Below are 22,886 nucleotides of genomic sequence, written 5' to 3'. Positions count from 1 at the left end.
AAAAGTCCCCATCATTTTCTGGATTAATCTTCTATTGGCTTAAAAAAAAAAACTTCTTATCATATAAAAAAATGTATTAACTGTAGTGAATTTTAGTTGTGGGAAATACTTCTAATTTTCTTCTTTGAAAGAGTTTACTTTTCTATCCAACCCTCTGTAGGACATATAGCCTTTTATGTGCAGATTTGTATAATTATGCTTTGAAATAGCTTTGAATTCCCTGTAGCTGAAACTGAGAACATGAAAGGCCAAGTGTTATATCGAACCGAAGGATATAAAAGTGCACGTACATCAATCCAAAATGAGATATAGAAATGAACAGCTCTTTACACAGTGATGTCAGTTTTTGACAGATTATTGAAGGCTCTTTATAACTGCTGAGACTGCCTTGAGTAGGATGAAAACTCTGCCTGGGGATAGCCTTATCAGTTTGTATTTTTTATTCTTTCAATACCAAAAGGTGAGTCGATGTTAAGTGAAACAAGAGAAATACTCTCTGACAAAAGCTTAACTCTCTTCTCCAAAGATGACACCTGGCCGCAAATGGTAAAACACAGTGTGATCCGATGATGGAATCATCTACCCAATCTGTCACGCTAGAGATGGCAGCCTAGATGAGGAGGTTACATTTTAGGAAGTCGATAGAAAACCCACATGGCAATCTTCACCTCCAGAGGGATCCCAGCGACAGACAAGGGCCTCTTCAGCACAGGAGGAGAGTTTATTGTGCTAGTGACAGACGCGTCAAGAGGATTTAAAGCACCCACATTCTTTCTTATCACCAGCAAGAAGATAAAAGAAACACAGTGGATGTTTGAATGTTTAAAATCTTGAAACCAACACTGTCTTTATTTAAAAACAGATTCTAAGAAAAACCTAACTTTATGCTGAAAGAGTATGTCCTGTGAACATTTACTATCCTGACTGCTATGAGTTAAGTAAAAGTAACTCTTAGAATTGTCCTTTTGTATCCACCATGAATAAAGATTTTTTTTCCTAATTAAAGTGCATATTCTCTCCTGAAATTATAGTGCAAACAAAAGAATGGAATATCCACTTCATCTGCGTTTGTCAGGTAGAAAGGAATATGTCTTAAAATTGAAGATAAAAATGCCCTAAAATTCTGATGTTTTTGAATGTGCAGATATTAAGTATAATTGAAATCAGAACAAGAGGGGGATAGAACTTTTTTTAACAAAATATACACTTTGAAACTAATACTGATTCAAGCCGAATTGAGTAGGTGATGCATGTAATACTTGCATATTCAGCCTAGTCTAGGAAATTTTGCCATGTTTGGCACTTTGCAAAGCGAACCACTTATTAATTTGCAAAGTATATATTAAAGGAAACGATGATAAAACAAGTAGTAGTTGAGAAAAACATAATTGTTAATTAGCTCTGACACTGCAATTAAAAAAAATCTAAAATGCTTCTTTTCTGAAATAATCAGCATGGATTTGAAAAAAATCAAAGGCTTTAAACAAATAACTCAATGTATTCATTAGGTTAGTATTGCTCTCTGTTAACTTTGATGCTTCAGGAAATATATAGACAATGCATAAAGGACAGCATGACCTCTCTGAAATTATTCCAAAATGGAGTTTATTCTAGTTCTACTACTTAAAATGATGTGACCTTGGTAAAGTTTTGCAGTTAATTTGGAGACTCAAATCAGTTCTCATAGCTAAAGAGGGTCATGAATCGAAGTATAGTTGGAAATGATGTCAGACAAAACAGCCTCCATTTTATAGGGAGAATCTTTTATGATCTGAGGACGGAGACAAACTCATCCCGTACATTCACATGAATTTCCCTGTTCAGTGGAAGTTCTGGGTAGAAATAAAAAACAAGCAACACCCTGCCAACAACATTCTGAACAGTCTACTAAAATGTTTCTAGCTACTAGTGATGGGGAATACTAGCTTCTAAGTTAAACTGGCGGGTGTTGCAAGAAAACTTTTCTTGACAAAGATGATAAAAAACATCTCTACCGTGAATTTTTATACAATTCCCAAGTGTAGCGCAAACCAAGATAAGCATAGAGGACTCTCCTTAAAATCAAAACTAAGATAGTTCTGAAGTTACAGTCAAAGCTAATGCTTATTGAGTGTTCCATCCGTGACAAGTATTGTGCTTGTTATCACAACACTTACATGAAAAAGATGACATTTTTAACCCATTTACAGATGATGAAACTATGAAAAGCTTATGTCCTTGACTATTTCTTAATTATAAGGCTACGGAGTGTTGGAGCTGGGAGATAACGGCTGCCTGAAGGACCCCTGCTGTTAACTACCTTAAATAGTATGGGGAAAAGATAAAATAAAATGAAGCAATTAAGCAAATAATGTTTCATTAGAAATGTACAAAATAGATCTATTACATACTGAATTTTAAAGAGAAAGTATAAATTCCTCTCATATTTAAACCACAAAGCCTTGTGGTTTAAATAAAGCTTATGGTCCGAGCATCAGAAATGATAAAAAGACTTTAAGATTTAACTTATAGGTTGTATGCTTTTTCTTACATCTTCAAGCTGTAATAGTATATCTCACACTACTTTGAGTATGTGTGGGTGTATATGGGTGCATGTGTAAAATGAGATAGGGACTGGATGGTCACAATATTGAAAATAAATAAAATAATATAGAATAGCGTACAGTAGAGTACATTGGAGTAAAATAGGATTTGAGATCCCCTTATCTAAAATTACTAAATTACGTTCCATGAACCCTCACTTAGATTGAGGGTGGGGGAAAAGGGAGAAGTATAGGAATCTTCATTTTCAAATGGACATTCAACCTAGTATCCCTAACCATTGACTATGAATATCTTTTTCCTCCACAAAATTAGCATTTCAAAAGGAGAGTTTTGAGGCACGTACTTTGGGAAATGTTGATTTACCATGTTACATATTTTGCAGATGAGGAAAATTAAGCCCTGAGGAGTGTAAATTAAAGTCGTATAGCAAACTAGTAGCAGAAATCCACAGGCAGGGCATTTTATACACATGTCAAATCAGGTTATGAAATTAGATGGTCTGGGGTAAAATCCATTTTATAATACTTTAAATCTGTGTGATTTTTTTGAAAAATCACTTAACTAATCTGTGCTATGACTTTCTTCTTTGCAATATGCAGCTAATGATTTAACTTTCCACACTGGATTGTTGGCACATTCCATGCTTTAATTCATATGAAATTTATATTATTGAACATAACATACAATAAGTATAAGATCCATATTACTTTTTATTATAGTATGTTATATATGTTTAGATGGATTATAGAAGAAGTGAGAAGAATCATTACAAGGCATCTTGTGCTACTTCTTATTCCGGATTCTATATACTCTTGTTCTGGAAGTTTGCCAACAGAGCTCTAAGATCTCATTTGTATACTGCTAGGAATAAAGAGACTGTCCTGTTGAATCTTCACCTTAAGAAAAGCAAACCCATGGGCAATACCTTAAAAGAATTGCATGCCTGACAGATGAGTAATAATTAAAATGGTAACATGAGCTTTGAAATCCATGTATGTGGGTTCTAATTTTGGCCAAATCACTCACTAACTAGGTCATTGGTGATGGGGCAAACACCAACTGTTGGAGCATTAAATAAGTCCCACTAAATAGTAACTTTCAATAACATTTGAAAAACATATTTCTTGGTTCTCATTGCCATACTTGTAGCAATGATTTATCTTCTAGAAGTTAAAATTAATCAGACCACTTATCATGGACTTAATGATGTCAGTGATTTTTGAATTTTTCTATTGGAAGACTTTTTAGAGAAGACTATTGAAAAGAAGGAGATGGATTGTTAAGTCTACACGAAGATAATACAAATGGCTTATCAGTTTAAGAGTATTTAACAGTAGAAGAGAACCCAAAATGACGGTAATTATGACAATGGTGAAGCACATTTAAAAACCCGTTTTTCACACACGTTTTACTTTTTCAGAAAAATACTGCTTATCTTCACTGGTGTACCCATCTCCTTCTCACATCAAATGATAGTGCAGATTTGTATTAGTTATGTCAATGGATGAATGCCATATTTGAAATTTGTCCAACTATGCCTTGAATATTCATACAGAGAAGCTTTAGCTGAGTGTTCTATTTGTAACAGTATTGACTTTCATAAAATCGTTTTCTATTATCAACATACATCATTTCAACCACTTGTAGAATAAATTGTCTTTATGTGGTACACAGGGAAACTGGGAACGCATTTATGACATTATATCTATAAAAAAAAGTGCCATGTTTTAAAAGTTCATCTTAAGTAAAGGAATTATTTGTAAGTTGGCAGCTGTTGAAGAGTAAGTTTCTTCAACCATGTCTTTTGAATAGCACCAATGAAAATAAAACTAAGTGCTTTTTATTTCTCTTTCTTCATATACGGATAAAACACTTTTTATTGATATGACTGTTGATATGACTGTTCTAGAACATTGTTTTGGGTATACTTTCTTTTACACAGAAGTACAATGAATACAGGTATAGAATTTATTTTTATTTCACACATTAACATGTTTGAACTCTCCTGATTTATGAGATCAGAAAGTAAAATTAAAAAAAAAAACGTTTTTACAAAGTTGTGTTTAGAAATATAGACATCCACATACTATATTTACATAGAAAATATGTTGAGTGGACGTGTATGCATATACATACACAAATATATAAACATGGAGAAACCTATATTTATATGTCTTTACATGGTGTATATATATATATATATATATATATATACACACACACACACACACACACACACACACACAATCTATAGACATTTCACCAAATGATCTACAAGTATATCTATTATCCTTCAGAAATGATGTGAAAAACAATGCTCTTTGTTTAAAAACAGATTATTAGTAATTGATTTGCATGTAATCAAGGCCAATAGGATCTCTTTAAGATACAGATAAATTATATTCATTATTTATTCTTAATTAAAAAGGGACTGAAAACACACCTTGAGGGAGAGAGGGGAATTAATGTAAGCATTATAGGGAATGATTTTTTTCCCTTTCTAATAAGAAGCCTTTCTAACATGATTTATGTGATTAATATTTGACGTATACAATTATCAGTAATAGCAGGTCATGTAACTATTTTTTCAAGTTCGAATAGTTCATGCAGATTAAGTATGCATACATTCCCAATTCAAGAGACAAGGGATATAAAAGTGAACATAAAACTAGATTTAAGAAGAGATGTTTTTTCTGATAAATGTTTTTCAGTAAATTAAAAAAATCTGACTGACACTGTCTTCCATAGTTCATTAAATTTCATCAAATCATTTATCACATAGACTAAATATTGCTCTGCGATCTTATTACATTCTATTTTCCATTCCTTTTCAAATGTTAAATTGTAACATATCAAAAGTTAAATTATAACTTTATAATGTATAAATTATCCAAACAGGCCCTCCAAAATGAGCTGGAGAGACTGAAGGAGGTAAATCAGACGTGGACAGGGATTTGCCCGTTGGGTTGAATTGTGAGGGACTTGGGACTCCAAGTGTCCTATTCTTTCTTACCATGGTCTAAGGCAGGGGTCGGCCAGCAACGGTTTGTATGGCCTGGGAACTAAGAATGGTTTTTACGTTTTTCATAGCATTGTTGGGGGGAAGAAGAAAAACCACACAGAAAATAAACCTAAAAAAGCAAAGATGAAAAAAAATTTTTTTTTCAAATGTTAAATTATAACTACTGTCCTCAAGCCTGAAATCCAGGCCTGCCCCACTCACACCTTTCAGTGTTTGATCTTGCTTCCAAGTTCAGAGAAATAGTTTAGGCAGCATAAAAGACCTTATAACTCCTCTAAGAGCCTCATAATCTCAACGTTATTGGCATTGGCATTGAAAGGAAATCCTCATTTCCTTTCATTTTAAAAGGAAAATTTACGTCACCATTTGTATTAATCAGGACTGTTGTGATTACAAGCCATAGCATGTCAACCCATGCTGCTTTAAGAGAAAAGGACCGCGATGGCTCAGGTAACAGAGAGGTCTATGCATTGGTCTGGTCAAAGATCCAAATGAGAAAACAAATTATTTAATTCCAAGGCTGATCTAGTCACCAATGTTTTTAACCCTGTTTCTTCCTGTCTGCTTCCTTGGACATCTTGCTCCATCAATCATCTCTTTGCCTTCCTCTCCATTGTTTTTTCCCTCAGTATATATACATGTTCAAACTTTCCTAACTTAAAACTATATCCTTCCACATCTAGATTCGTTTATATGTGTAGTCTCTCACTTTGTCTCAGTATACCCCAACTCAACCACCAAGGTGTACTTTACCTCAAATCCTCATGGTTCTAAGGACAAACCCTAAAATTCAATATATCTGAAAATTAAAGTCTCACCTTGGACCCTACAGAACTTGTCCTGGGTGCTACAGGTGCTTTCTGCCACAGGTACTTTCTAAAGCTAGCACCATTCATAATTCAATCTCTGAGTATCCTTGGCTTCTAGCTCTTCTGCTCGCTCTTTAAGAGGCTTTCAGGCTTCACTTCTAACTCATTATGAGCCAAGGCCTCCTCTTACTGAAGGCATTATTTGCATGAACATAAAGCCACTATCTCAATATAATTTCCTTAAACTTAGAAGATAGAGCCATGTGCATTGGGAGAGGGGGTTGTGATAAAAGGATAGACAACAAGCTTTTTGGATATTTGGCTCACCATTTCAACTACTGGTGTTCCACGTGTATCTGTTTTATAGCTAAGATGCCAAATGATATTTTAAAATACTTTCACAGCTAAAGAATATTTAAACACCACTGTTTTACTGGATAAAATACAAACAACTTCAGTTCATACTCTGACCAATGAATTGAACCTTCCTTTTTCCCAAGTCTGCCTCATATTTTTCAGTCTAGGAACCCTGAATTGTATTTCCCCTTGAACAAACCTCTCTCAACCCCTTTGCACCTTGTACTTGGTATTCGTTTTGTGTGGAACATCCTCAGTCACTTTTTTGTTTGGAGAACACCTGTTCATCCTTTATTCCTCAATGGCACAAACTGCTGATTTTTCTCTGACATCTTTTACTTCTATAAATAGATGTCTACACTTCTTTCTTTCTTTTTGGCTGTGTCATGCGTGGCATGCGGGATCTTACTTGATCCTCCTCCACTGCTTCTAGAAGTGATTTGAAAATGAATCATGGAATGACTTTTGCCTTCCTGGCATTTATAACCCAGAGATATCTGAGAATCATATACAAAATGCTTAGGAATGAGGAGGACAAGATGCAAGCATTGTCTAAGATATGCTTATGAGGTAAGAGCTTATGGAGTGAAGTCTGTGTAAAGTTTATTCGAGAAGACTTATTCATAGAGATGAGTTTAAGTAGAGATTAGAGAAGACAAATGAAACTAAGTTATGTATACGTAGATTATCTCTATTATAATTTGTCAGTAATAATCTGTATGCTCTTTATAAATGTTGTGGTGGAGACCACTTCACTTTATTTTGTTGATGTAATAATGCTTACATATTAAAGCAGTAGGTTGACAAATGAACAATTTAATATAACAACCATAGAGGAATTTTAAATTGCTATAGGATAGTCTTTATTTTTTTATTATTTATTTTTTTTTTGCTGAATATACCAATTCCCATCTTATCTATATATTGTCATCAAATTAAAGCCTAAACTTTTCAGAATATTGAAATAGAAGGCATTTTGAGTTCTTCGTCCAAGTTCAGCTAAATTACTTGGGAAGGATTTTTCTATTTTCAGGGTTTAGTTTGACAGCAGTGTTATCAATATCAGAAACTATAAATAACTCACTTTTTTTTCATCCCAGGAGTTTAGCAACATGCCCAGCATTTAGTATACTTAGTTTAATAAATTAGTGTACTTAGTATAAATAAATATAAATCGAAAGGCTTTATGAATGAAGCTACTCAATTTAGATTGATGTTTGCATTAATCAGAGAAATAATGTAATATTTCTCCTGGAATTCTATAGAAGCAGAGACAAATTGATTTGAGAACAGAAGGGATATCTGGATAACTTTTCAAGTTAAGTCTTCATAGTGTGACTTAATTGCCCTTAATGAAATGTTGTGAATTCTTTGAATAATTCACATATCCTACAGAGAAAATTGTACATACATGTAATAGTTATCAAAAAAGTTCACTATTTTTGTTATATTTTAAAATAAAAATATATTAAATATTTGTGTGGGTTTTTTCCTGGCATTCCTCCACTTCTTACTACAGTGTCTTTTGTTTTTTCTAAATACAATTATTTAATTTAAATCACAGATAGAAAATTGGCTTCAAGTAGGAAATTCCTATGGGATGTCTTTTTTCCTTAAAACAGGAGAAACTTGAACAGACACAATAGCTTTAGTTGTAGAAGCATAAGGATCAGTAAATCCCCATTGTGTTGTTGATTAAAATGATAGTTGGGAAAGGCAGATAGTAGCAACATCTCTAGAATGCCACAGTAAAAACAATATTTCACACTAAAGGGGCTTTCTGTTATTCACAACTTGAGATTTCTTAAACAAACCTGTGTTTAATGTTTGGCTTTGCCACTTTCTAACTTTGTAACCTTGGATAATCTCTCAGCCTCAGAGGCCCCATGGGTAAATTTGGGTTTTTTATACCTTTCTCCAAGCCTTGTTAAATGCACAAACTATAAAGTGACAATGATTGGTAGAGTGTTTATTGTTTCTAGGATGTTGATGACAAGGATGGTGATTTTTAAGCGAGTCACCATACCAGGCCCTGAGCTAAGATCATTGGGCTCAATGGTGAGTAAGACAGTTCTGACGGCTCAGAATCTCATATTCTATGTTTCTACTGCACACACGTTTTCCATAATTTTGAAAAATACTATGATGTAAACCGACTAAGACTGAATTGTCTTCATCTGGTCTTAAGATTTTACTCTCTCTTTATATCAGATGGAGTAGAATAACATCCTTTGCCTTGAAATCAACACTTCGATAAGTAAGCTTGGAGTACATCCAAAGAGAAGTTTGATCCTTCATTCAATCATCAAGTATATCATATGTTCAATACTCTGTTTAAAAGCCAGTGATCATAAATGAGCTTTTTTTTTTTTTTTAAAGAACACACCTCTTCATTTTTTCTTGAGGTGCAAACCTTCAGTTTGGATGATGAGAATGAGCTAGCTCTACCATTTACTCCAATGAATTCTAATGGAGGAAGAGGCTAAATAGATCTAGACTCTTTTGGTCTATTAATACTCAATTTATCAAAATTACAGCCTGGTATTTCTGGAGTCGGACTGCCCCAACAAAGCCAGATGTGATAACTGTTAAAGATGAAGATGGCAAATATGGACAACTCAATATGTATATACAGTCTAGTCTGCTGTCTTCCGATGGTCTCTAAAATTCCATATTGGGTCAGAGCTGGGAGTGATACTATGGTGCTGGTCCACCTTTGCTCCACTGCTCCTCTAATTCTGCTGTGCTATTTTGAAGGGAGAATAGGTTCAGATAGTCTGCGAGTTGGTGGGGGCCATTCCCTTGGCAGCTTACTGGGCTAACCAGTACTTATATCTTTTGGTCTTGGGCCTCTCAAAGTTCACCACAGACACAGGTACCCTCATAGTGCCAAGCCCATTTACAGTGTGAAATAAAATTCATATTTTATTGTGACAAGAAAATTATAAACATAAAATTTCTTCTCTGCCCTTTGGCCTCCCTTCACCCTCCACTGTGCATTGTGTATCTGTATTATGAATTGACCAAACCTCCCCCCTGGTCAGGAATACCTGCTCAACCAAAGAGAGCAACATTCTTCTAGCACCAACAAGACAACTCCTTAAAAGATAACATTCCTTCTTGATCTTATAAAGGGTCACATGACCCACCAGGATGCCACTTAGATCTGGATTATGTAAACTGTGAATACATCATTTGATGTAGCCCTCTATCTCAAAAAACTTATGTAACTGTGCCTTGATTTCTAACTGGCAGAATAGTTAGTTCTCAGAACTTTCTGAGATGTTCTTCCCAGGTTATAATCCTCAAATTTGGCTTGAATGAAATTTTCCAATTCTTTCTTAGATCAACTGATTAACTTTTTGTCCACAACCGTCGCAACCGTCAACTCACACCAGTATTCGCCCCTCTGTGTGATGGGCTTTCCTGGTAACTTTAACGCATGTGGGGTGACCACAACACCAAGATTTCTGAGAAAGTGGCCAGCAACTATTTCAGGGTTTAGCTCCCATTTTGACACTGTTTTTCATTCCCTCGTCCAGGTGACATCGTCTCAGAAATTCCACTGTCGCCTCACCTGCCTTGGTCTGGATCTTCTCTGGTCTTCCTTCTTGTCTCAGCAAGTTCTCCTCTTGAAATGGCTTCTCGTTTTCAGGAGGTGCATATACAGTCAGTTCTTGAGGAAGTAGTCAGTTACCGCACACAGATTCTTTTCACTGAGACCAGGTCACCTCCAGACTCCAATTTCCTCCACTGGCTGCGTGAGGATGAGCTGCAAGTTATCTCTGGTCTGGTGTTTCATGTCCTCTACCAGCTTGTGGACGTGGTGTTGCCAGTGCAGGCACGGGCTTCCGGCCCTCTTGGCCTAGCGGCACTTTCCACCGGAGCAACCCGATGACGGAGCCCCGATTGTGAGAGAGGCTAAGGTCAAGCTCCAAGCCGGGCATGCTCCCCCTTCAAGTTGCACCTGCAGGCTCTCGGGACCTCCTCGTCTCAGCAGCTTCTTAGCGCCCTCCCGCAGCAAAGCTCCGCCCCCCAGGCCGTTCATGCGCAGCCACCATGTTCTTCTACCAGGGAAGTGAGACCATACAGATGAGTTTGATACAGTCCCTGAACTGTAACTGAGGCAGAAGGGCATCAGAATCTTCAGCTAGGAATGTAAGGATGAGGTCCCCATCCCCAGATTAAAGTAAGTTGCAGTAGATCATAAGGAGAAATTGTAAAAGATAGCCAGAGGTAATCTAAAATTCCTAGGAGTTTACTTGCCATTTAACTTTGCTCAGAAGTGTTTCATCTATAGTTGCCTTTTTTTTTTTTAACATCTTTATTGGAGTATAATTGCTTTACAATGGTGTGTTAGTTTCTGCTTTATAACAAAGTGAATCAGCTATACGCATACATATATCCCCATATCTCCTCCCTCTTTCGTCTCCCTCCCACCCTCTGTATCCCACCCCTCTAGGTGGTCACAAAGTACCGAGCTGATCACCTTGTGCTATGTGGCTGCTTCTCAGTAGCTATCCGTTTTACATTTGGTAGTGTATGTATGTCCATGCCACTCTCTCACTTCGTCCCAGCTTACCCTTCCCCCTCCCCGGGTCCTCAAGTCCATTCTCTAGGTCTGCATCTTTATTCCTGTCCTGCCGCTAGGTTCTTCATATAGTTGCTTAGTTTATACCCGTTGACTGAAAAAAAAAAAAAAAAAAAAAAAAAAAAAAAAAAAAACACTACCTAAAAGTTGAGAGTTATGTTTTAGTCGACAGACATTCTTAGGACTTCAAGCCTTGGAGACAGTATCTTAACTCTGAGAGACTGCTCCAAACAGGAAAGGAGGAGGCCAGGATATAGAGGAGTATTTGCAACAGAATCAGGTAGTCAGAACATCAAAAGATTACTATTAATAAAAACAAACCAGATATCTCAAGTTAAGGAAGTTAGCACTTTTCTAGGTATGGGAAGATGCAAGAGTCTGGGCTCACTGAAATCATTCTTTTGATGTGCACCTCAGCTCTCTGGGGCCAGTATCCTGTGTTTTCTCATCCTGAGTTTCCTCAGGCTGCACCACCAGGGGTGACTGTAGTCTGATGACTACTAGACGGTGGGCATTTTTTGTTTACTTCCTGAGTTCCCTCAGGGCTCACTATCAGGGCATCTGCAATGTGATGGCTGATGGCTCTGACATCCTTTGTTTACTGATATGACAGGCAATAATTTAGTTCTCATACCTCATACATATTTGATGAATTCTCAATAACTGTGATACTAACATTTGTTGAACACTGATGATCTCCCAATCACTGTATTAAACAATTTCCATTATATTTCATTCTTACAACACACCCTATTGGTCAAATTACCATTAGAAAGAAAAAAAATTCCCTCCAGCTATGTTAAGCAGAATGGAATTTATTACAGATTATTAAATCTCTCACTCAATCCTGGACACGGTTAAGAAAAGAGAGATCTTCGATTGAGATTTTAGGAGCCCTTTTCAAAGCTATGCGGCAGGACCAAGTTTCTAAGGGAACTGTTGTCTTGTCTATGTTCAGTAGGTGTATCAACACTACACTGCTGTAGTAAGGAAATGGCCATGATGAGGAAGCCACTGTTACTTTGGATAGGAAAAACTTTAGTAAGCCAAAACCTCTCTGAACTATTGACTTCTATATCAACAAGCAAACACATCTTTTTGTGTTTACAAGATACCTGTTAGCATAAGGCCACTAAAGAAGAACCTCTCCTCTGTATAGAGAGGGATAGTGTGCTTATTACCTATTATTTCCTAAAAGCTGGGAATGTATGTTTCTTGAGCATATTCTCTGGTTTGAGTTTTGCTGTGAGCTCCATAGTAGACAAAGCATCCTTTGAGTTTGAAATCAAGTCTAAAATGGAGCAAAATATGAGTAGCATAATGAAGTTTATCATTAAATTATACAGGTAACAAATGCTGACTTCATTTTCCCATCAAAGCAAGTTAAGCATCAGTGGTAATTGATCTACATACTTAAAATCTAAAAGAAACCTCTAATAATGATAAATTTGTTGATTCCTTTAATAGTTAACTGTGGTTGTTCAGAGACTTTGGTTTTTTTTGAGAATGTAGTTCTCTTTCATGTGTTTGTGTATTACAAATAATTTAAACCATCAACATTATTTCACTCATACATATAAACAGTACAACTTGATATCTTTTATTATTTACTATAAAAATATCCTTGGACATCTAATGAGTTGTAGACCAAATTATGTGTTCAACAAGAGAGCCTGCTAAAATTCTCTTATGCAAATCTGCTCCTCATATTATATTTGTCATTTCATATTCACCAAATTTCTTTAAGTTTTCAGACATTGTATCAGACTACACATCCTTGGCAAACAACATGATGGGATATATATTACAAGGCCACCTTAAGTGACATCACTTCTAATATGTACAAGGATTTGAAAGAGAAACAGAGCTGCCACATTGATTAATAACTTGATGTATTTTCAAATTAATATTCTTTAGTGGACATTGTTAGAAATTTACTAAAGATTTTTAGGTAGGGAAACAGAGCAGAATGTTTAATATTACATAGTGTGACTGATTTCTTTTGAAAACCTCCACTAAATACATCTCTTGTATAAATCTCTATACTCTGCCTTCCAGTCTCTGTGTCTCTGTTCACTTATTTCCTTCAAAGCTCAGTGTTTTCTGTGTGAGTATCCCTTTCCTAGATCTTTACAATGAGGGTGCAGATTTAACTTGTGATCTTCTGTGTTCTATTGTAATTAACTCTCTGTAGTAGGTTTCAGTATGGCAGGGGTCTTCTTTTATAGCAACATTATTTTGCTTGTTAAAATTGTAAGAAAGTTCCAAGGATTTAAGATTGGTACTTAAAAATAATGAGTTGTATAATACACAGCTTTAAAAATCTATCCATTTGGGCTTCCCTGGTGGTGTAGTGGTTGAGAGTCCACCTGCTGATGCAGGGGACACAGGTTCGTGCCCCAGTCCAGGAAGATCCCACATGCCGCAGAGCGGCTGGGCCCGTGAGCCATGGCCACTGAGCCTGCGCATCTGGAGCCTGTGCTCCTCAACGGGAGAGGCCACAACAGTGACAGGCCTGCGAACTGCAAAAAAAAAAAAAAAAAAATCTATCCATTTATGTTGCAAAAAACTGAAACAAGTAGAGTCAACTGGACAGACTTCTGCCTCACATCACACACAAAAGTCAATTGTAGGTTGCATAATTTAGAAGAAAATATCATGCAGTATCTTTGTGACTTTGGAGTAGATAGGGTTTCTTAGACATAACTAATCATAAGTGGAAATAATAATTTGTGCTGCATTAAAAATAATAACTTCTGCCTTCACAAGACACTATACATAGGGTGAAAAAGCAACCTACAGAAGGAAGATGATTTCACAGTACATGGATCCAAATAAAGGATTTTTATCCAAAATAAATAAAGAACTCTTACAAACTAATAGTAAAAAGACATAAATCCAGTGGAAATATGGGCAAAAGGTTTCAGCAGACACTTAATAGAAGAAGAAATCCAAATAACCAATTAGTAAACATATGAAAAATGTCAAGTACATTGGTCATCAGACATTTATAGAGTAACAAAAGAGGCCAAGTAATATATTGTGTTAGAATTCAGGTTCATGGTTATCTTTTGTTCTGTGATACCTTTTGAAAGGGGACCAGGAGGGATTCTGGAGTGCTAGGGTAATTCCATTTCTTGATCTGGGTGCTGGTTATTCAGGTGTGCTTAATTTGTCAACAACTCTATGATTATGACAGGTGCAATTTTCTATATGCAGTTTAAATTATAGCCAAAAGTTAAAGAAACTGGAAAGAACACAATTATTCAATAGATACACACAATAAGAAGGCTCTTCTCAGAATGTTGGAGAATTTTATTGTGGGTATGAACTGCATCTGAGGCCCAAATAGGTAGTAGTCAAGAGAAGTCAGAAATGCCCATGACAGAGCCAAATCATTTGTGCACAAAAGAGCATAGAACATGGAGGTACAAAATCAGCTGTTACCATGTTACTCTAAGTTAGAAATACCCCTCATTAAATAGAGGGATATTTTCTCTCATATGCATGCCACTGCTCCCATCTCAGTAACATTCACCATTAGTTGTCATTTTTGATTTTTTAAATGACTGAAAATGTAAAGAATAGGGGGATTGTTCCTGATGGAGCTATATGACTGACAAGTTGTCTTCTATTTATTTTGCACTAGGTAGTCATATTCAGTTCTGCTGTTGATATAAGTTTGTGTTGTAGGCATTGATATAATATACTCCAGAAGCTGTGTGTGCCAGAAACAGTACATTTTCTGATCTCCTAAATTAAATTGCATTTGACTCTACTATCACATTTACCAGAGTGGATAGATGTCCAACTAATGTGGACCTTTCCTCTTTTCCTGCTGCTCTTCTTTTGACAAAAGCAGTAAATTGTTTATGTATACTCAGATCAGTAGAAAAACATTTATAATTAACAGAAATTTTTCTATTGCTCTAAGCATACATACGTCTTAATTACTAAATCCAGCATGCACTTTGATTTTGTTTTCTAACTTGATATTTTGGTGGCATTTAAAATATTTTCTCACCAGATGCTTACACGTTCTCTTAATTGTATTCTGAAGAATTTTTCTTTTCTGATTTTCTTAGGTCTTTATAACTTCTACATCTCATGTTTTTTTTAATCCTATTTTATTCAGTATTGGGTTTTCCCGAAGTTCCCTCCTAGATCTTCTTTTATCTTCCTCTACATTCTCTGTCTGAAAGGTATCTATCCACCTTCATATTTTTAACTAATAACTATATTTTTGTATCTTCTTCTGACACTTTATCTTAGTTCCTAATCCAGGATTAACTATTGACTGGTAATCATTATTACCTGTGGTACCTTACTGTTCTGTAGGCCCTTTAATCAAGATGAATAAAATCAATTTTACTGTTATACCAAAAGTTTTCCTTGTTCTGAAATACCTGTATAACATTAACTTTTTCTTATAACTTATGACTAAAACAGATTCTAGACCCAAATCTCTTTAATATGTCTATCCTCTTCCATCCCAATCAATTTAACCTGATTGAAGTTTCCTTCACTTTTTTGCATAACTCACTGCAATATTTTTTTTTTTTTTTACTGGTTACCAAACTCATCTCTTTCCCTTCTAATATACCAGGCCTGAAACTTATCTTTCAAAAGTACATAACCATCACATTATTTGCTTTATTAATTTAATCAGAGGTTCTGCATGGTATAGCAGGTGAAGTATAAACTCCCTCCAATGTGAAAACACTCCTTTCAGCCTCATCTTATACTACTTCCCACTGGATACTGTGGTCTACTCAGGGAGAATTGTTTGCCATCTCTTCATGTCTCCTTGTCTTATCCCATATTCATTTTTCTTGCCTGGAATACTTTTCCTCCATACACACTTTGAAAATTTCTCCACTATCTCCTGTATTCAGGCAGTTATCACTTGCTCTGTGTTCTCCCTGATAGGTTTAAATGTACAAAAGGTGAAAGGTATACAAAAGGACAAACTCCCTGTCCTCACGGAGATGGCATTCCACCCAGAATTGGAGCTGGACAATAAACAAGTGAACGAATAAATAAATAAGAAAATCACATGTTAATATACATGCTTGGAAATAAAAAAGGTTTAGGCACTATAACATAACTGGTTACAGAAGGAATTTTAAAGAATAAGTCTTATGTTTGAGCATAGAACTTTAGCTGGGGCTTTGTACCAGTCAGTAATGGCATTTAAATATAGTTGTTTTTTTTTTTTTCTTATTCACGAATTCTAGAAGTAGGCTGTTGCTACCATGACTTAGTTATCCTTAGCTTCTTAGCTTTCTCCTTTAAGCTTGTTGCCTCATGGTCACCCGATGCATCTCCATTCATCCCACCTCTGTACACAGCAGAAAGAGGTAAGGAATAGTTACATCTGTTGTTTATTTTTTGGGAAGCAACGTGTTTCTCAGAAAAGTGTACAACAAATTTCTGCTTACATTGTATTGCCAGCAACTGGGAAATATGTATGCACTAATAGTAAAGGAGTTTAAGAAACTGTAGACTGTTACTGTTATATTTAGCTTGAAATAAACATGATCTCTTTCTCTATATAAAATATTAAGCAAAAAGGTAGGAAATGGGCATGCTGAGTAGGTAACTATTAGTGAATGCCACAGACCTTAAGGTTGAGAAATAGTTGGTCATGTCAAGCATCCCAGGCACAGGGAAACTCCAGTGGGAAAGCCTTTTGTGTATTTGTATCTGAGGAATAAAGGTAGGTTACTGTAGCCTGATAGGAGTGAGAAAGATGGGGTATGGTAGATGATGGATTCAAACATACAAAGTCTAAGATTATAACATCTATCTCCTGCATGGGATCCTCAATTACTCAAGTTGAGGACCTACTTTTTATGCATTTCTTTATTCTAAGCACCTTGCAGAGTTCTAGACTAATAGTAAGTTTTTTTTTTTATGAGTGAATTTAGGGTAAAGCTCTATATAAATATACTGAAGAGCTCTGTGATTTCCTTTTTTATAAATAGCATAAACTGTATTCACAGGAACATACGGTAATAGGTCAAAATCTTATGACTGGTAGTCTTCATTTTTAGCATAGATTTCTCTAAGGTTAATAATATTATTTGAAAACACAAAGGCCTATTTTAATTGTCAACTGCCTCAATTTCATAATTCCTCCTTACATATGTTGTTTTGTTTTGTTTTTGCAAAAGAAGTCATAAGAAAAATATATTGGTATGTTGGTCTCAATTATCAAAATAATTTCATAAATTCTATTTATTTTTAACTGTGGAGCTATGATCATATTTGATATTTCACAGCTGTGAAAAATTCACAAATAACTTTGTTTAGTAGTATTTGATTAAGAAATTATAGATTCTGATTTTTTAAATTGGGCACTGAGATTTGAGTAAATGGTCTATTTAACCAAATGTTACATTGAGTATATGATATATTAGCCCTCTTTTAGGTGGTGTGCAGTTTTTATCATATGACCCGAAAAGAAATGATTGACTCTATTATTTTCTAAAGCTATATGCTAAATTGCAACTAGTGTTACACTTCACATCAAGTAAGGCATATTTTTTCTTTGTAACTGTTCTTTTGAATTCTTTTAAAATACAAAGCACAGGGCCCAGTGAGGGAAATATTAGCAGTAATTTTTCTTATAGTCATAATTAAAAGCTATTGGTGGAAAAGTTGATAATATGCTACAGTTGATTTATATTCAGTTACATACTATGTGTTATAACATTCAGAAAGTTTTTTGTGATTTATTTATCTTTAGAAGATCAACAAAACCACTCAATGGTTTCTATTTTCTGTTTCACTTCTTTAAGACCAAAATATTCATATATATATATATATATATATATATATATATATATATATATATATATATATATAGTTTTGGGTTTATTTTTTTTCCATCTAACACTAATGAAAAATGGTAAATTTTTGTGTAATTAATAAATGTTTATAAAGCACAGAGTTATTTCCGAGGTTCCCATGTACCTTATACTGAATTATTTTGAAAGTTTAATTTTTGCTTGTTGTGTTTCCCATCTGGTCTTCTTACATTATCATTCTATGATCTATTTCCAAAACAATGCTGGGAAATGGAGTGTTGATTTCTTCTTTACTAAAATATATTTTCATTATTTTTGAAGTAATGAAAACATTTCTATTTTTGTTTCATTAGTTGACAACATCTTTTTCCATTATTTTATTTTAGCTGGCTAAGTTTAAATTTGACTCTGTGCCTTTTAAAATTCAAAGTGAAATAATCAGGACATTTGACTTCCATTTGCCATCAGCTGAAAGATTAGTTACTTCAACTAGAAGACAATATAATCAGTAATGGCTAAATTTATGCCTAAGATGACCATCCTTGAAGATATCCTTTTCCTCCTTGGAAGCATAGTAAAGTCCATCATAAATCTGGCCAGGAAAAAGACCCTCAATTCCTTTTAACTATCTGTCACTCTCCTAAATTCCATTTTTATGGAAGGGAGGTAAAATAATAAATCACAAACCATTAGTCATGAAAGGTCAATCATATTCCTAAAATATTCTATTCTACCACTTAAGGTCTAGATAGCTTTTATACACAGCCAAGCAGACTGTTTTTTGCCATTTTCATACTAATGGGATCACAAAAAAATTACATAATAAAGCTTGGAATTACCAGGATAATTTAGATGTATGTTATTTTCCTGGATTAAAAAAGTAATTCATCAGGCTTATACTTCCTTTGTTACTCAGCTATACTTTCAATCTTCATATGCTCCCAGAGTATATAAGTCAAAGTACCTAATAAATATTAAATAATTATTCTAATGCTTACTTCCAGGTTCAGAAGCAATGGAGGATGAAAAGCAAGATTTTACTGTGCTTACCATCTCATTCTAGAAGTACGAAACTGCATCAACAATTGAAATTTAGAGGAAATATAACAGTAACATAGTATTACTCTCTTATAACTAGAAGCAAAACCTGTTTAGTCTCCATAAAAAGATATAGTCAGGTAGTCTGCAAACAAAATCATGCATATTTATTTTTCTGACTATGAAACCTCCCGAATACTTCAGTAAGGCATTATTTTCCTCAATTAGACATTGCCATTCCCTTCAGTACCATAATGTGTATCTTTATAACTTCTCCCTGCCCCTTCCCATTTCAAATAAATTCAAATATGTGTTTCTGTTCATTAGTCACAGACTTGTTCTATTCTTCCAAATTAGAATACAGCATTTCCCAGTGAAATATTATTCTGGTCTTACCTCCCAGTGGTGTGTTCCAGAGGAAACATTCCATGTCAGAGTCCTTCATATAAGTAAGGATGGCTTGGAGAACTATATTAAATCATCTTTTCTATAGACTGAAGATCTCTAATTTTTCTAATCTTCTGTTGCTGTGTCAAATTTTCAATTATTTTGACTATCATTAAAACCTTCCCCAAAGAGCTTTCTCTTGAATTACATTGTTCAAAAGTCTGCACATTCTCCTAGGAAAATCCTGACCATTGCTCATGATGGCAGAAGAAATGCTGGATTCTTTTCCTTCATCTTGCATCACTATATCAAAATGTATTTAAATGTTATGCTTTTTAACTTACAGTTGTGTCATCTGGCATTATTGATTCTTCTCTCCTCAAAATACTCTCCTCTCTTGGCTTTCCTGACACTGCATCCCGTTACTTCCATATGTGTATCTCTGTCTATGACCACTTAGTTCCTTATATATACTCTTTCTCTTGTATCTATACTTTATTTTCTTGGGTTCTGCCTCTGCTGTTAGTCTATCTTTACTCTTGCTGGCTTTTCATAGCTACATTCATTTTTTTTTTTATGCGATATGCAGGCCTCTCACTGCTGTGGCCTCTCCCATTGTGGAGCACAGGCTCCGGATGAACAGGCTCAGCGGCCATGGCTCACGGGCCCAGCTGCTCCACGGCATGTGGGATCTTCCCGGACCGGGGCAGGAACCCGCGTCCCCTGCATCGGCAGGTGGACTCTCAACCACTGCACCACCAGGGAAGCCCTACATTCATATGTTAAACTATCATTGATATAGCTATGCTCTATGGGTTAAATTTCAACCTTTCTCCAAATCTGCCCATCCTACTAGACATCCCGTGTGGATGTCCCAATCTCTCTTCCATTTTTCCCTCAGCACATCCAGGTGAATGGTGTTATCTGTCCCTAAATGTCAAAGTCTGAAATTTGGAAGCCCCTCTTTATTCAAAGTGTCACTGCCTTAGATCAGGGAGTTCACTTAGATTATTCAAATGGCTTCTTGATCCTTTTCTCTGTCTTTAATTTCTTACCCTCTTCTCTTATCCTTGCTGCTGACCTTTTCAGTATATCTTTAAGTACTGCCACAGTTTTTTCTATAATATGCCAGTTAGATAGTACACTGTTTCTTTTGCCTGGACTATGCTTTTTCAGTCTCTGTTGCTACTTTCATGTAAAATATAACAAACCAGGAAGTCTCTAGAACATCCTACCTCATGTTTCCGTTAAACTTTGTATGATTGCGACTTTATTGAATGTAAAGTGCTGGTTGTGATTTCTATAGTATGGCTAGACTCCAGCATAGGCAGAGGCATTATCCTCCCATGGAATCCCTTGAATGCCTAGTAAAGTGCATGCAGCAGGGTAAAGATGCAATAAGTATTTTTCAAAAATCAATGAATAAATGAATGAACACAAAATACATATGTTCTTCATAGGCAGAGCCTATCATGATAAATAGCTATCAAAGACGTATCAGGTGTAGTATTAGGAACTTAAACTTTCTTAGTCATTCCAGAGATTTTCATATTGTAGGTAAGAATTAGTGCTATTTCAATTTATATGAAATATTTCCATTTAATAATCTATTTAAGGAGTTTTCTTTTCAGTATGCAAAATGTTCAGATTTCCTATTTATGTTATCATTCCTCCTCATGTGGAATAAGCTTGGGAGATACTGAATAAGTGATGAACTAATTAGAAGACTACATGAAGAGTAAAAAGTAAGAGTAAGGGCAGTAGATTCTTCATTTATTTACTCAGCAAATATTCATTGAGTATATACAACGGGTTGGGCACTGTTAGGTTGTAGATGCACAGCAGAGATAATACACCCCTCCAAGTTTCCCTACAGCTACAGATTTGTCTATCAAGCTTCCTACTCAGAATTTTCACTCAGATGTTTAATATGCAGCTCAAATTTATATGTCCAAAACCAAGGTCTTGAAAAATTTTCCCAATCCCTATTGCTATATTAGTCTTTCTCATCTCAGTTAATGAAACGATTGTCCACACAGTTTCCCAGGTTAAATACCTGCAAGTCATTCCTTATTAATTTTTCTTCATATCTCAAATCCAATACAACAGTCAATCTATCAGCTCTATATTCAAAGTATATTCTTTTGGTTCACTTCTTTGCCACCCTAATTCACTCCTAGACTTCTACAGTAGTCTACTAACTTTTCTCCTAGTTCCATTGCTGTTCACTAAACATAACCCTCATACAGCCACTAGACTAGGCTTCTAGAAATTTAATTAGAACATATCACTACCTTCCAAACCTCCTTTTTTCTAGCCCCACTTAAAACTTCCATTGGTTTCTCCTTGTATCCAAATTAAAATCAGTTTGTTAAATAGTATAAAGTGTCAATATAATATAGCCTTTGTTTACCTCCTATCTGACTGCATTTTCTAACACTCTCCTCTCATTCACAGAGCGCCAACTACAGTGGCTTTTAAAACCTCAAGCCTTCCCTTGCTGCCCCCTCTGCTCTTTCCACAAGTCCTTCCATGACTGACTTCTTTTTGTCAATCAAGTCTTAGTTAAAAATTCACCTCTGGGAGGCCTTTCTTTACTTCACTAAAATTCTAACATACTATTCACAAGTTCCTTTCTAGATCATTTCTTTAAAAATTTTTGTTCATAATACATCACAGTCAAAACCCATCTTATTTATTTCGTTTACCTGCTTGGTCTCTGTATCCAACCAACAGTATAGATAAGCACTATGTGAGCAGAAATTCTCAGTCTTATTCATGCTGTTTTTAGTGTGCAGAACACTCTCTTGTGAAATTTAAATTTTGGAAAAGTTTTCTTTAGATCCTAGAGAAGACACTTTGATGTTCATACTCTAAAATATATGGTATCCTTTTGATATTTCCGGATCTGGAGTGCCTCTCCTATTGAAAATGCTCAGCTCATGCTGACAACAATTTTGCTTGAAAACCACTGCTATATGCAAGTAAATACACAAATATAAATGATGTATCTAACCAAATGCAACTCTATATAGACAACTGAACTAATTTTATGGAGTAGCAAAATTGTTGTTTCTTTTGAAGAGTGAATATAAGCTATGTCATTTGATTCAATATTTGATTTATAGCACTCTTCAAATGTATTTTATATAAATTTTTAAAATTTCAGAATAATTAATGGCAGCAGTGAGGAATGAATTTCTATTTGAGCATTTATAAGATCACTTCTGAGTACATAAAAGTATTTAATAGTTTGTTAAGATTTGGTCCCAAGGCTGACAATTAGTTCATTTCTTTTAAAAAAAATTGACTGTGCTGATAATGGG

General features: G+C 35.1%; 1 pseudogene across 1 annotated transcript; it reads right to left on the bottom strand.

Moving 5' to 3' along the window:
- Window positions 1–9,500: 9,500 nt before the first annotated feature.
- Window positions 9,501–20,800, bottom strand: LOC309798659 (large ribosomal subunit protein bL9m-like; annotated as a pseudogene). The gene is made up of 3 exons: window positions 20,796–20,800; window positions 10,103–10,686; window positions 9,501–9,638 (listed from the first exon to the last, which is right to left on the bottom strand). The product of its transcript is annotated as a large ribosomal subunit protein bL9m-like (transcript).
- Window positions 20,801–22,886: the final 2,086 nt, after the last annotated feature.

The sequence above is a fragment of the Mesoplodon mirus genome, assembly GCF_964341445.2.
Source record: "Mesoplodon mirus genome assembly, chromosome: 2".
Lineage (NCBI taxonomy): Eukaryota > Metazoa > Chordata > Mammalia > Artiodactyla > Ziphiidae > Mesoplodon > Mesoplodon mirus.
The sequence above is the reverse complement of the archived record's forward strand: the minus strand, read 5'-3'. Positions and strand labels throughout refer to the sequence as shown.